This window comes from Erpetoichthys calabaricus, chromosome 5 (genome assembly GCF_900747795.2).
Source record: "Erpetoichthys calabaricus chromosome 5, fErpCal1.3, whole genome shotgun sequence".
Taxonomy (NCBI): Eukaryota; Metazoa; Chordata; class Cladistia; order Polypteriformes; family Polypteridae; genus Erpetoichthys; species Erpetoichthys calabaricus.
Genome location: NC_041398.2, coordinates 134,957,800 through 134,972,976, shown reverse-complemented (window position 1 = coordinate 134,972,976; position 15,177 = coordinate 134,957,800). Strand labels below are relative to the sequence as shown.

The window sequence follows — 15,177 nt, the reverse complement described above, 5'->3', positions numbered from 1 at the left end:
ACTCACACGCCATGGACAGTTTAGCATTGCCAATCCACCTAACCTGCATATCTCTGAACTGTCTGATGAACATACAAACTGCACGCATTAAGGACCCGTGACGTAAACCCTGGTCCTCTTACTGTGAGGGAGCAGCGCTAGTATTGTGCCACTCCTTATAGCTACTGTACATGCTAAGGCTAAAAAGAGCTTATTTTCCAGTTGTACACCAAATATTAAAAACGCAATCCAGTGTAACTCTTTGTGTCCTTTTACTCTATTTTTGCATTTGTTTGTGTACAAAGGTTGAACTGCATTGATCAGTAAGCTCCACCTCGCGTGCTCTATAGCCCGAGCACTATGATGCTTTGGTGAAGCGGGACACCAGAACTAGATATTCCTGGGAGAGGGAGCGCTGCTGACGTCACGCGCCCAGCACAGGTGCGGATTGCTTTTCTTACAGATAGGGTATCTCAGAGCAGGGAGGCCGACGTGGAGTTTGTTTACGGTGCTAGGTGTGAGTATCTACTGCTTTGTTATTAAGTTGAGCTGTCGGTTCTGGTTGCGAAATGCAGATTGTAATTTTTACCCTCGAGCGACATATTGTTTTAATTGTCAGTAGAAGTAAGTCTTCATATTTATTTTCTCTTCCTTCGCGCGTCTGAACTTGGTGACGCTGAAATGACAGAGGATACATTCATTTCTACCGTGGCAGAGTCTTACGGTTATGTAATCTCACCTGTAAAACCCAACAGGCAGCACTTATCTCATAGGAAGCGAAGAAAAAAGTGCAAAGGCCCTTTTCGGTACATGGAAGACAGGGTTACGAATCCCCGATTTTAATTAAGTCGTCTTTTTAAGAAAAGTAAGCAGACAAATACACGAGTCCGCAGAACTCCTGACTCAAATCAGTAAAGTCCGTAGCCCGCGGCGCACCTGGATGCAGCTGCCTTCAGATTCCAGATTCACAACATACCATAACATTTTTTTGACCCGCTTAATCCAGTTTGTGGTGGGGGGTTGAACCTATTCGAGCAGCTTTGGGCACAAGGATGGAGGCAACATCGGTAATGCGCTAGTCTTATTACGAGGCCCATGCTCGCGCTGATTTCGACAAGATTCACAGAGTACCTTCGGCTTTTTGAATTTACACGCTTTACGATCTTTTTTAAGCACGATGTACATTTCATTATAGTAATCAATTTAATGTTCTTGTGTATTTACAAATGAATATTAAACCAAACAGACACAGTCGTGCTTTGGTCAATGATCGTTTCTTCACAGGGTTAGGGGACAGGAACCGGTACTCTCTTGTTTGGAGTTTACACTTTTCCCTTATGTTTCTGCCCAGTTTTCCAATTAAATTTTAGCTCAATATCGCAAAGATGAGTATGTAATTTTGATCTTCAACCCCAAATTGCTCATGTATGTTCCCGGCAATAGACAGCATTCTGTACGTCTGGGACTGGCTCCGGAATCGCTTGAATTAAGGGAATGCAAGAACGTGTTAACATTGAAAACTTCTACACGCAGATGTGATACATCCGGTGCTTTCCTTGGAGTTTTAGCCAGTGTTTATTCTAGTCATTCCTTACTTGAAGAATTTGCAGCGCTACTTATTAGCAGCGTGTAAGTAAACGAACTTTAATCTAGGATTGTAGCCACAGGAAGCAGTGTTTGTATCCCCATAAAATTTTATGCCCAAAATTATAGTCCGTTTGCTTTCTCATTCTTTATGTTGGTGGCATCAAGGAAACATTACACTTCCCGGTGTTTCTACTTTCTGTTAAGCAACATGTCCGAGTTTAGGGCTGAGCAGTTGGTGTTAGTTTTGTGATTCAGCCATTCACTTACATTGTATTATTTATATGTTAACATCCCCTGCATCTGAAAATAAATGTCAGTTTGAAGTTATTTTTTTAGAAAATATTTGTGCAGCTCTGTGCTTTTTTTTTTTTTTTTTTTTTTCTTACATATTTGTTCATGTTTTATTCTTCCTCTGTAGTTTAGAGCCAATACTTGTTTAGGAACTATTTAAGGTGCGGCCAGTTTCTAATGAGCAGCCACAGGTGCTGAGTGGTAATTTAACTCCTAAGAAGAGTACACTGCCATTTATACATTGACACACTCAATATTTATTTTTAGGTGAAAATAAATACCTGAAGACAGACCTGTGGTTTAAAATGCTAGACAACGATATAATCGGTACAACGATACCTTAAATGAGGAACACTCACTCACACAGGTGCTATTAATGCATAAGTAGTTGAATAGGAAAGCTGATTAGATGGGGAACACATTTACAGGCTCAAATTAAGATGTGTTGAATGAGCACCAGGACTCTGGAGCAGAGCCATCTCACAGCTCCAGATTTGTAGGTTCAAATCACATCCTGAGCCCTTTGTATGCATTTTCTTTTTGTCTGTGTATTTTTTGGTGTGCTAATTTACTCTCTCTCTCTCTCTCCATAGTCATGAATGTTTTGTTAACTGACAACTCTAAATTGACCCTGTATAAGTGAGTTTACCCCCTTTAAGAATTGGTGCCCCATGAAAGCTAACCTGCTTAGAGAGCCTGTGGACTGTTTCCTCAATGAACAACTTTGATAAATTATGTAATTTATGAGGAAGGGCCTAACCTGACAGTACCTGTCATTGTCAATATGTTTCTTTTGGTCATAAATGTGATAAGTGATTTAAGAGGCTAGCAAGGTTTCTTTGTTGATACTATTTCCATTTGCAACCAAAAGTAAATAGATACCTGATGTGTTAGTCAGGGTGGGCTGGGGGATTAAAGGAGCAGTTATTAGATGAAGACAATAAGCATTCTTATTTTATCATTTTATATGAATAAGTTAATTAAAAAGAAATGCTCAGAAAAGCAACTTAACAAAATGTTTAGCAAAACCTGGCTTGTCTGTCCATCCTAATTAAAATAAAAAAAACACTACAAATCCCTCTCATTCATTGGTCAAGAGTCCTATCTAATTCAAAGTCATTTTCAGGAGACTTTAGGTTTCTAGTTTATGATATGGGCTGTTGATTCCAGAAGTGTATCTAACAACGTTTTAGCAAAACAGCATGTTTTTTGTATGTTTTGAGCTTACTACTTGATAAATGATATTTGGATTATGTGACATGATCAACATTAGGGGTGGGTGGTATGACTAAAATTCTATATCACAGTATTTTTCTAAATTATCCCGGTTTCATGGTATGCGACGGTATTTCTTTCCCATGCATGAGTGGATTTTAACCACATTTTCTACTGCAATTACTGCAGTAGACTGCCTAAGAATAACCTATTCCACTGTCATGAGCATTACACATTGTACAAAAAAAACATTTTAATGTACACTCAAGTATTAATAAAGGTTTGCATGGCCCCATAAAGTGATAGTTTTCAAGGCGGTGTCACTAATGAAGAGAAGGAATCACATTGCATGACAGTTGCAGTCAAAATATAGAACCATTTTATTGAACAAATTTTGCAAACCACTTAAACTATAATTTTGACAACATATTTTCAACTATCCAAAGAGGCATTTAGACTTAGTAAAATATCCAGAGGTGCTTGTCAAAAGTTGTATTGCACTGAACATGTCTTAGAAAATGAATAAATAGTAAATATTTTTTGTAAACCAACTACACTTTGTTAATGTTAACCATCTCTGTCCACTGACATGTTAAAGTGACTTTTTAAGCAGCTTTACCATCATTAAACTGCATAATATTTAATAAATAATAACAAAATAAATAATAGAATTATTACTGATAGTTGCACTGTTACTTCAAGACTTCAAGCCCAGGTGCATTACACAGTATTCACCAAATTAATCCATCCATCGTCTTCCGCTTATCCGAGGTCGGGTCGCGGGGGCAGCAGCTTGAGCAGAGATGCCCAGACTTCCCTCTCCCCGGCCACTTCTTCTAGCTCTTCCGGGAGAATCCAAAGGCGTTCCCAGGCCAGTCGAGAGACATAGTCCCTCCAGCATGTCCTGGGTCTTCCCTGGGGCCTCCTCCCGGTTAGACGTGCCCGGAACACCTCACCAGGGAGGCGTCCAGGAGGCATACTGATCAGATGCCCGAGCCACCTCATCTGACTCCTCTCGATGCGGATGAGCAGCAGCTCTACTCTGAGCCCCTCCCGGATGACTGAGCTTCTCACCCTATCTTTAAGGGAAAGCCCAGACACCCTGCGGAGGAAACTCATTTCAGCCGCTTGTATTCGCGATCTCGTTCTTTCAGTCACTACCCATAGCTCATGACCATAGGCGAGGGTAGGAACATAGATCGACTGGTAAATTGAGAGCTGAGCCTTGCGGCTCAGCTCCTTTTTCACCACGACAGACCGATGCAGCGCCCGCATTACTGCAGATGCCGCACTGATCCGCCTGTCGATCTCGCGCTCCATTCTTCCCTCACTCATGAACAAGACCCCGAGATACTTGAACTCCTCCACTTGGGGCAGGATCTCGCTACCAACCCTGAGAGGGCACTCCACCTTTTTCCGGCTGAGGACCATGGTCTCGGATTTGGAGGTGCTGATTCTCATCCCAGCCGCTTCACACTCGGCTGTGAACCGATCCAGAGAGAGCTGAAGATCACGGCCTGATGAAGCAAACAGGACAACATCATCTGCAAAAAGCAGTGACCCAATCCTGAGCCCACCAAACCGGACCCCCTCAACGCCCTGGCTGCGCCTAGAAATTCTGTCCATAAAAGTTATGAACAGAATCGGTGACAAAGGGCAGCCCTGGCGGAGTCCAACTCTCACTGGAAACGGGTTCGACTTACTGCCAGCAATGCGGACCAAGCTCTGGCACCGATCGTACAGGGACCGAACAGCCCTTATCAGGGGGGCCGGTACCCCATACTCTCGGAGTACCCCCCACAGGATTCCCCGAGGGACACGGTCGAATGCCTTTTCCAAGTCCACAAAACACATGTAGACTGGTTGGGCAAACTCCCATGCACCCTCCAGGACCCTGCTAAGGGTATAGAGCTGGTCCACTGTTCCGCGACCAGGACGAAAACCACACTGTTCCTCCTGAATCCGAGGCTCGACTATCCGACGGACCCTCCTCTCCAGGACCCCTGAATAGACTTTTCCAGGGAGGCTGAGGAGTGTGATCCCTCTGTAGTTGGAACACACCCTCCAATCCCCCTTCTTAAAGAGGGGGACCACCACCCCGGTCTGTCCCTGATGTCCATGCGATGTTGCAGTGGCGTGTCAACCAAGACAGTCCTACAACATCCAGAGCCTTGAGGAACTCCGGGCGTATCTCATCCACCCCCGGGGCCCTGCCACCAAGGAGTTTTTTGACCACCTCGGTGACCTCAGTCCCAGAGATGGGGGAGCCCACCTCTGAGTCCCCAGGCTCTGCTTCCTCATTGGAAGGCATGTTAATGGGATTGAGGAGGTCTTCGAAGTACTCCCCCCACCGACCCACAACGTCCCGAGTCGAGGTCAGCAGCGCACCATCCTCACCATATACAGTGTTGACACTGCACTGCTTCCCTTTCCTGAGACGCCGGATGGTGGACAAGATTCTCCTCGAAGCCGTCCGAAAGTCGTTCTCCATGGCCTCCCCAAACTCCTCCCACGCCCGAGTTTTTGCCTCAGCAACCACCAAAGCCGCATTCCGCTTGGCCTGCCGGCACCTATGAGCTGCCTCCAGGGTCCTACAGGACAAAAGGGTCCTGTAGGACTCCTTCTTCAGCTTGACGGCATCCTTCACCACCGGTGTCCACCAACGGGTTCGGGGATTGCCGCCACGACAGGCACCGACCACCTTACGGCCACAGCTCCGAGTTGAAGCTACTTCTGACAGGGGGCTCTGCCAGACGTTCCCAGCAGACCCTCACAACACGTTTGGGCCTACCACGCCTGACTGGCATCCTCCCCCACCATCGAAGCCAACTCACCACCAGGTGGTGATCAGTTGACAGCTCCGCCCCTCTCTTCACCCGAGTGTCCAAGACATGTGGCCGCAGGTCCGACGACACGACCACAAAGTCGATCATCGAGCTGAGGCGTAGGGTGTCCTGGTGCCAAGTGCACATATGAACACCCCTATGCTTGAACATGGTGTTCGTTATGGACAATCCGTAACGAGCACAGAAGTCCAATAACAAAACACCGCTCTGGTTCAGATCGGGGGGGCCATTCCTCCCAATCATGCCCTTCCAGGTCTCACTGTCATTGCCCACGTGAGCATTGAAGTCTCCCAGCAGAACGAGGGAGTCCCCAGAAGGTATGCCCTCTAGCACCCCCTCCAGGGACTCCAAAAAGGGTGGGTACTCCGAACTGCTGTTCGGTGCATACGCACAAACAACAGTTAGGACCTGTCCCCCCACCCGAAGGCGAAGGGAGGCTACCCTCTCGTCCACCGGGGTAAACCCCAATGTACAGGCTCCAAGTTGGGGGGCAATAAGTATACCCACACCTGCTCGTCGCCTCTCACCGGGGGCAACTCCAGAGTGGTACAGAGTCCAGCCCCTCTCAAGGAGATTGGTTTCAGAGTCCAAGCTGTGCGTCGAGGTGAGTCCGACTATATCTAGCCGGAACCTCTCAACTTCGCGCACTAGCTCAGGCTCCTTCCCCTTCAGAGAGGTGACATTCCACATTCCAAGAGCCAGCTTCTGTAGCCGAGGATCGGACCGCCAAGGTCCCTGCCTTCGGCCACCACCCAACTCACACTGCACCCGACCTCCTTGGCCCCTCCCATAGGTGGTGAGCCCATGGGAAAGGACCCACGTTGCCTCTTGGGGCTGTGCCCGGCCGAGCCCCATGGGTGCAGGCCCGGCCACCAGGCGCTCGCCATCGAGCCCCACCTCCAGGCCTGGCTCCAGAGTGGGGCCCCGGTGACCCGCGTCCGGGCAAGGGAAAACGCCGTCCAAAATTGTTTTTCTTCATAGGAGGTTTGTTTAACCGCTCTTTGTCTCATCCCTCACCTAGGACCAGTTTGCCTTGGGTGGCCCTACCAGGGGCATAAAGCCCCGGACAACAGAGCTCCTAGGATCATTGGGACACGCAAACCCCTCCACCACGATAAGGTGGCAGTTAAATAAAACGCGTGCAACTTGTTGATGACATCTTTACCAACTGAACCATCATTTAGGCAAACTGCATTAATATGGACCTTGCTTCAAGCTAAGCTATATACATAAATAATAAAACTGCAACTTGCATTTATGATGCTATTTGTGGTATAGCCCTACGGAATCGTATTAGGGCCACGGTGAAGAAAAAAAAATTCGGACACAGGGAAGAAAAAAACAAACTACAGTGGAACCTCGGTTCACGACCATAATTTGTTCCAAAACTGGTCGTAACCCAATTTGGTCGTGAACCGAAGTAATTTCCCCCATAGGATTGTATGTAAATACAATTAATCCGTTCCAGACCATACGAACTGTATGTAAATATATATTTTTTAAGTTTTTACGCACAAATATAGTTAATTAAACCATAGAATGCACAGCGTAAAAGTAAACTAAATGTAAAAACATTGAATAACACTGAGAAAACCTTGAACAACAGAGAAAACTAACATTTTGAAAAAATCCGTAATTTAATAAACCACCAAGAAAAGTAACATTACAACAATGCACGCTACGAACCGTTTACTGTAAATAAAAGTGAAAACAAAATCAAGCCCAGTGCATTCTTTAACTGCCTTCTCTACCTTATGCGTCCAACTCTCTCTCGGGCTGCCTGTGTGTGTCTCTCTCTCTCTCTCTCTCTCGGGCTGCCTGTGTGTGTGTCTCTCTCTCTCTCTCGGGCTGCCTGTGTGTGTGTGTCTCTCTCTCTCTCTCGGGCTGCCTGTGTGTGTGTCTCTCTCTCTCTCTCGGGCTGCCTGTGTGTGTGTGTCTCTCTCTCTCTCTCGGGCTGCCTGTGTGTGTGTCTCTCTCTCTCTCGGGCTGTGTGTGTGTCTCTCTCTCTCTCGGGCTGTCTGTGTGTGTCTCTCTCTCTCGGGCTGCCTGTGTGTGTGTGTGTCTCTCTCTCTCTCTCTCGGGCTGCCTGTGTGTGTGTCTCTCTCTCTCTCTCTCTCGGGCTGCCTGTGTGTGTGTCTCTCTCTCTCTCTCTCTCTCGGGCTGCCTGTGTGTGTGTCTCTCTCTCTCTCTCTCTCGGGCTGCCTGTGTGTGTGTCTCTCTCTCTCTCTCTCTCGGGCTGCCTGTGTGTGTGTCTCTCTCTCTCTCTCTCTCTCGGGCTGCCTGTGTGTGTCTCTCTCTCGGGCTGCCTGTGTGTGTCTCTCTCTCTCTCTCTCTCTCGGGCTGCCTGTGTGTGTCTCTCTCTCTCTCTCTCGGGCTGCCTGTGTGTGTCTCTCTCTCTCTCTCTCTCTCGGGCTGCCTGTGTGTGTGTCTCTCTCTCTCTCTCTCTCTCTCGGGCTGCCTGTGTGTGTCTCTCTCTCTCTCTCTCTCTCTCGGGCTGCCTGTGTGTGTCTCTCTCTCTCTCTCTCTCTCGGGCTGCCTGTGTGTGTCTCTCTCTCTCTCTCTCTCTCGGGCTGCCTGTGTGTGTCTCTCTCTCTCTCTCTCGGGCTGCCTGTGTGTGTGTCTCTCTCTCTCTCTCTCGGGCTGCCTGTGTGTGTGTCTCTCTCTCTCTCTCTCGGGCTGCCTGTGTGTGTCTCTCTCTCTCTCTCTCGGGCTGCCTGTGTGTGTCTCTCTCTCTCTCGGGCTGCCTGTGTGTGTGTCTCTCTCTCTCTCGGGCTGCCTGTGTGTGTGTCTCTCTCTCTCTCGGGCTGCCTGTGTGTGTGTCTCTCTCTCTCTCGGGCTGCCTGTGTGTGTCTCTCTCTCTCTCTCTCTCTCTCTCTCGGGCTGCCTGTGTGTGTGTCTCTCTCTCTCTCTCTCTCTCTCGGGCTGCCTGTGTGTGTCTCTCTCTCTCTCTCTCTCTCTCTCTCTCTCTCTCTCTCTCGGGCTGCCTGTGTGTGTCTCTCTCTCTCTCTCTCTCGGGCTGCCTGTGTGTGTCTCTCTCTCTCTCTCTCGGGCTGCCTGTGTGTGTGTCTCTCTCTCTCTCTCTCTCTCTCTCTCTCGGGCTGCCTGTGTGTGTGTCTCTCTCTCTCTCTCTCGGGCTGCCTGTGTGTGTCTCTCTCTCTCTCTCTCTCGGGCTGCCTGTGTGTGTCTCTCTCTCTCTCTCTCTCTCTCGGGCTGCCTGTGTGTGTCTCTCTCTCTCTCTCTCTCAGGCTGCCTGTGTGTGTCTCTCTCTCTCTCTCTCTCTCTCTCTCTCTCTCTCTCAGGCTGCCTGTGTGTGTCTCTCTCTCTCTCTCTCTCTCTCTCTCTCTCTCGGGCTGCCTGTGTGTGTCTCTCTCTCTCTCTCTCTCTCTCTCTCTCTCTCTCTCTCTCTCTCTCTCTCTCTCTCTCTCGGGCTGCCTGTGTGTGTCTCTCTCTCTCTCTCTCTCTCTCTCGGGCTGCCTGTGTGTGTGTCTCTCTCTCTCTCTCTCTCGGGCTGCCTGTGTGTGTGTCTCTCTCTCTCTCTCTCTCTCTCTCTCGGGCTGCCTGTGTGTGTGTCTCTCTCTCTCTCTCTCTCTCTCTCGGGCTGCCTGTGTGTGTGTCTCTCTCTCTCTCTCTCTCTCTCTCGGGCTGCCTGTGTGTGTGTGTCTCTCTCTCTCTCTCTCTCGGGCTGCCTGTGTGTGTGTGTCTCTCTCTCTCTCGGGCTGCCTGTGTGTGTGTGTCTCTCTCTCTCTCTCTCTCGGGCTGCCTGTGTGTGTCTCTCTCTCTCGGGCTGCCTGTGTGTGTCTCTCTCTCTCTCGGGCTGCCTGTGTGTGTGTCTCTCTCTCTCGGGCTGCCTGTGTGTGTGTCTCTCTCTCTCTCTCTCTGGCTGCCTGTGTGTGTGTCTCTCTCTCTCTCTCTCGGGCTTCCTGTGTGTGTCTCTCTCTCTCTCTCTCTCTCTCTCTTTCGGGCTGCCTGTGTGTGTCTCTCTCTCTCTCTCTCTCTCTCTCTCTCTCGGGCTGCCTGTGTGTGTCTCTCTCTCTCTCTCTCTCTCTCTCTTTCGGGCTGCCTGTGTGTGTCTCTCTCTCTCTCTCGGGCTGCCTGTGTGTGTCTCTCTCTCTCTCTCGCTCTCTCTCGGGCTGCCTGTGTGTCTCTCTCTCTCTCTCTCTCTCTCTCGGGCTGCCTGTGTGTCTCTCTCTCTCTCTCTCTCTCTCTCTCTCTCTCTCTCTCTCTCGGGCTGCCTGTGTGTCTCTCTCTCTCTCTCTCTCTCTCTCTCTCGGGCTGCCTGTGTGTCTCTCTCTCTCTCTCTCTCTCGGGCTGCCTGTGTGTGTCTCTCTCTCTCTCTCTCTCTCTCTCTCTCTCTCTCTCTCTCTCTCTCTCTCGGGCTGCCTGTGTGTCTCTCTCTCTCTCTCTCTCTCTCGGGCTGCCTGTGTGTCTCTCTCTCTCTCTCTCTCTCTCTCTCTCTCTCTCTCTCTCTCTCTCTCTCTCGGGCTGCCTGTGTGTCTCTCTCTCTCGGGCTGCCTGTGTGTCTCTCTCTCTCTCTCTCTCTCTCTCGGGCTGCCTGTGTGTCTCTCTCTCTCTCTCTCTCTCTCTCGGGCTGCCTGTGTGTCTCTCTCTCTCTCTCTCTCGGGCTGCCTGTGTGTCTCTCTCTCTCGGGCTGCCTGTGTGTCTCTCTCTCTCTCTCGGGCTGCCTGTGTGTCTCTCTCTCTCTCTCTCTCTCTCTCGGGCTGCCTGTGTGTCTCTCTCTCTCTCTCTCTCTCTCTCTCTCTCTCTCTCTCGGGCTGCCTGTGTCTCTCTCTCTCTCTCTCTCTCTCTCTCTCTCTCTCTCGGGCTGCCTGTGTGTCTCTCTCTCTCTCTCTCTCTCTCTCTCTCTCTCTCTCGGGCTGCCTGTGTGTCTCTCTCTCTCTCTCTCGGGCTGCCTGTGTGTGTCTCTCTCTCTCTCTCTCTCTCTCTCTCTCGGGCTGCCTGTGTGTCTCTCTCTCTCTCTCTCTCTCTCGGGCTGCCTGTGTGTGTCTCTCTCTCTCTCTCTCTCTCTCGGGCTGCCTGTGTGTGTCTCTCTCTCTCTCTCTCTCTCTCGGGCTGCCTGTGTGTGTCTCTCTCTCTCTCTCGCTCTCTCTCGGGCTGCCTGTGTGTCTCTCTCTCTCTCTCTCTCTCTCTCTCTCTCTCTCTCTCTCTCTCTCTCTCTCTCTCTCTCTCGGGCTGCCTGTGTGTCTCTCTCTCTCTCTCTCTCTCGGGCTGCCTGTGTGTCTCTCTCTCTCTCTCTCTCTCGGGCTGCCTGTGTGTCTCTCTCTCTCTCTCTCTCTCTTTCGGGCTGCCTGTGTGTGTCTCTCTCTCTCTCTCTCTCTTTCGGGCTGCCTGTGTGTGTCTCTCTCTCTCTCTCTCTCTCTCTCGGGCTGCCTGTGTGTGTCTCTCTCTCTCTCTCTCGCTCTCTCTCGGGCTGCCTGTGTGTCTCTCTCTCTCTCTCTCTCTCTCTCTCTCTCTCTCTCTCTCTCTCTCTCTCTCTCTCTCTCGGGCTGCCTGTGTCTCTCTCTCTCTCTCTCTCTCTCTCTCTCTCTCTCTCTCTCTCGGGCTGCCTGTGTGTCTCTCTCTCTCTCTCGGGCTGCCTGTGTGTCTCTCTCTCTCTCTCTCTCTCTCTCTCTCGGGCTGTCTGTGTGTCTCTCTCTCTCTCTCTCTCTCTCTCGGGCTGCCTGTGTGTCTCTCTCTCTCTCTCTCTCTCTCTCGGGCTGCCTGTGTGTCTCTCTCTCTCTCTCTCTCTCTCTCGGGCTGCCTGTGTGTCTCTCTCTCTCTCTCTCTCTCTCGGGCTGCCTGTGTGTGTGTCTCTCTCTCTCTCTCTCTCTCTCGGGCTGCCTGTGTGTGTGTCTCTCTCTCTCATGCTGCCTCTGTGTGTGTGTGTGTGTGTGTGTCTTTCTCTCTCTCTCTCTCTCTCTCGCGCGCTACCTGTGTGTGTGTCTCTCTCTCGCGCGCTACCTGTGTGTGTGTCTCTCTCTCGCACTGCCTGTGTGTGTCGCGCTCTGTCTCTCACGCTGCCTCTGTGTGTGTGTCTCTCTCTCTCTCGTGTTGCCTCTGTGTGTGTGTGTGTGTGTGTGTGTGTGTGTGTGTGTGTGTCGCGCTCTCTCTTTCTTGCTCACTGCACTGGGAGAGACTTAACACGTACAAACTGAAAGGGAAACTGGCTTGTTTGTATACCGAGTGTGTGGTCGTGAACAGATGCAAAAGTTTGGCGAACTTTTTGGTCGTAAACAGATTTGTACGTGTTCCGAGATGTTCGTGAACTGAGGTTCCACTGTATATGTCAAGAATAAAGTCAACATGTTGACTTTATTCTCGACATTTCCACTTTATTGTCAGTTTTATAAATAAAGTAGAATGTCGTAAACTAAACTTCATCCTAAAATCAATGTTTAATTTACTAGATTTTCTCAAACCCCGTCATAAGTTAATGCAGCACATTAAATGTTTTGTGTTGTGTTCCCCGACCCAGTTGTTAATCATTACGCTTCTTAAACTGACTTCCTCCTCACTTAAGAGGAGGCACCGGCAGCAATCGCCGCACAGAATCCATTCACTTCATGATATTCCTGCTCTCTGAACATTTAGAATGCTAAGATAAATACTTGATATCATTTCATATTAGCATTATAAATGTTCAGAGAGCAGGAATATCATGAAGTGAATGTATTCTGTGCGGCGATTGCTGCGCCGCCTCCTCAGTACAAGAGGAAGTCAATTTAAGAAGCACGTACCGATTTAATATGGCTCGGGGTACACTTAATACAAAGCATTTAATGTGCTATATAACTTATGACAGGGTTTGAGAAAATCTAGTAAATTAAATATTCATTGTACGATTGAAGTTTAGTTTACGATGTTCTACTTTAATGACAAATTACGAGAAAAAGTCAACATGTCGACTTTAGTCTTGACATAAATGGTGAGAATAAAGTGGAAAAGTTGAGAATAAAGTCAACATGTCGTCACACTATTACACAGTACCCAGGTACATTACACTGTATTGAAAACAAATAAAACAAGTACAACTTGGCTTGCAGTATTATCCAGTAGTATAGAAACAGTATTCACACATTTGAACATAATGGTCCACATCTGACCTTTTAAATCCAAAGTATCTCCAGGCAACGGACGTGACTCCTTTTTTTCTCATCGATGTTTTTCACTTTGTTTGCTGTTATACAGCATTGCTAGCTATTGGCTTCTATTACAGCAAACCTTTTTTCTCACCATTGTGCATGAAAAGATGAAATTATTATTATTTTTTTCTTGACAACATCACTACAAACCACTTAAGTACTGTATGTAATATGTGAAAAAAAACATCATGGGGTCAGGTCAGTACAGTCAAATGATGTGAATGCTGCAATCCAGTCTGGTTCTTGGTTCAGTGCTTCTAAACTAATTTCCAATAATCGCTGTGATATCAGCTCTGCCAGTCATACATACAGTATATTGAGTACTGAAAGAAATCTTTGGTTGAGAATAGTTATCATAGGTCACACAATCAGCTACTGTAAGCTACTGTATTGCTGATGTTATTTGCAGCAGTAATCATGTCTTTAAATGCCTGTCCAAGTCAGTGCTAGAAACGACTTTCATGGACCAAACATGCACGAGGTTTCCTTGCCATGGCACAGGTGTTGCAACTAAAGGTCAAATTAATGTGGCTGCACATGTTCCCAGACACCATTACAGTGACCATGAGGAAGGATATTGTAGTAATGTCAGATATTGTTTGTTGCAAGTAAAATATGAAACCCATGTGAAGGAATCTGTAGTAGTCAATTTCCACCAAGACTGAAAACAGGATTATAGTATTATTTTCTCCAAATCTTGAAATGAATTTTTGAAATTGGGAGGGAAATCCTCCCCTTTGATTAAATTTAACACAGGGGGGACTAACTTCATACTTAGTAGTAGTAGTTTAGTTAAGGCTATATTTTAAAAATGTCATAATTTATAATTTATGTCTGCAGAAGTTTATACAATTTTGAATAGATACATTATTTGAAAGACTTTCTGATAAGTTTATTTCAGGTATTTTAACTTTACATATATTTTGCATGTAGCAATTTCCACCCATATTTGGCCAAGAAATAAATAACCTTGCCAAAGAAAAATTGGAAAAGTATGTGATGGTGTGGGTTGGATCTATGCTTCCTTTCTTGTTTTGGGTTCTTCTTGAATCTGATGCTGTTGATAACATAACCAGGTGAGCCAGGCAGATGAGGACAACACACACACATAGCAATGTGAAGGTGTAAAAGTGCTCTAGTGCTTTTATTAAAAACAGCCAAAACAGTGCCCCAAAGTGTAGTGCATCGAATGTTCAATAAATAAATAATCCAACAAATAAACGGTGCTGGTGGAGATTAAAAACAGTTCAATAAATAATCCATTAAACACGATGAGGCTGAAACCCTGTGAAAGTACACAAAAACAGAGAGCCCCAATGATTCCCTTTAAACCTGGCGTCTCCTCCCCATATCCTGTCCAGACCACGCAGAAGTAGGAGACACCTGCCGAGAGGTGCAGTCAACCTTCATATTGGAGCTCATTGGAAGTATTGTTAAGTTAAAAAGTTTGAGATATTTATTAAAATATAGTTGGCATGCGGGATACTTTGTACCGTAGGTATACTTGTCAGCAAAGAATGAAAAACCAGTGAAATGAGGAAACATAGGTTTCAGACACATTGAGGTTGAAAACCTGGTCATATTAACTAAAAGCATTTAAATTTAAAACTTACAAAAACTGAAGGATGAAGTAAAAGGCCAGAGTCCAAGTAAAAATACAAATTAAAATTTATGTGATGTACCCAACTGCAGTTTTGACTGTATCTTTAAAATGTCTTGGAAGCAGAAAAAGTCAGTATCTGAATCAGGTTGTCTTGTTACTATGTGTATAGCTTATGAACACCTGCAAAAAAGGCTCTTTACAGGAACTGCTGCTTTTAATTCCTGGATTTTGAAATAAATGTGAACTGTTTTCTCTCTTGAACAAGAGATAACCAAGCTGGATCAGAAGCTCTGTTTGGAATCCCAGCTGAGAATTTACGAACACTTAAGTTACGGTATATCTAAAAAGTTGCAAAAATAAAGGAGTCACTTAAAAAGAGAAAGAAGGTAAAATTTTAAGTTATCCAAGTACTCCTTCTGTTGCATGTTACTTCAAACAAAATTCCTCTTAACACAGGTTTAAATAAAACCAATAATTTGCAGTTTGGGAACATCCAGTAAAGTGCATCTTACACTAA

The 15,177-nt window shown here is 47.2% G+C and overlaps 1 protein-coding gene across 1 annotated transcript in view; it reads left to right on the top strand.

Annotated features, from left to right (window-relative positions):
- The first annotated feature begins 402 nt into the window (after positions 1 to 402).
- LOC114651950 (microtubule-associated tumor suppressor 1 homolog A-like) overlaps positions 403 to 15,177 on the top strand; it is a 148,324-nt gene continuing 133,549 nt past the window's right edge. Inside the window, exon 1 of the mRNA XM_051928284.1 lies at positions 403 to 496. The gene's annotated coding sequence lies outside the window, so the exon portion shown is untranslated. The remainder of the gene's footprint in view (positions 497 to 15,177) is intronic.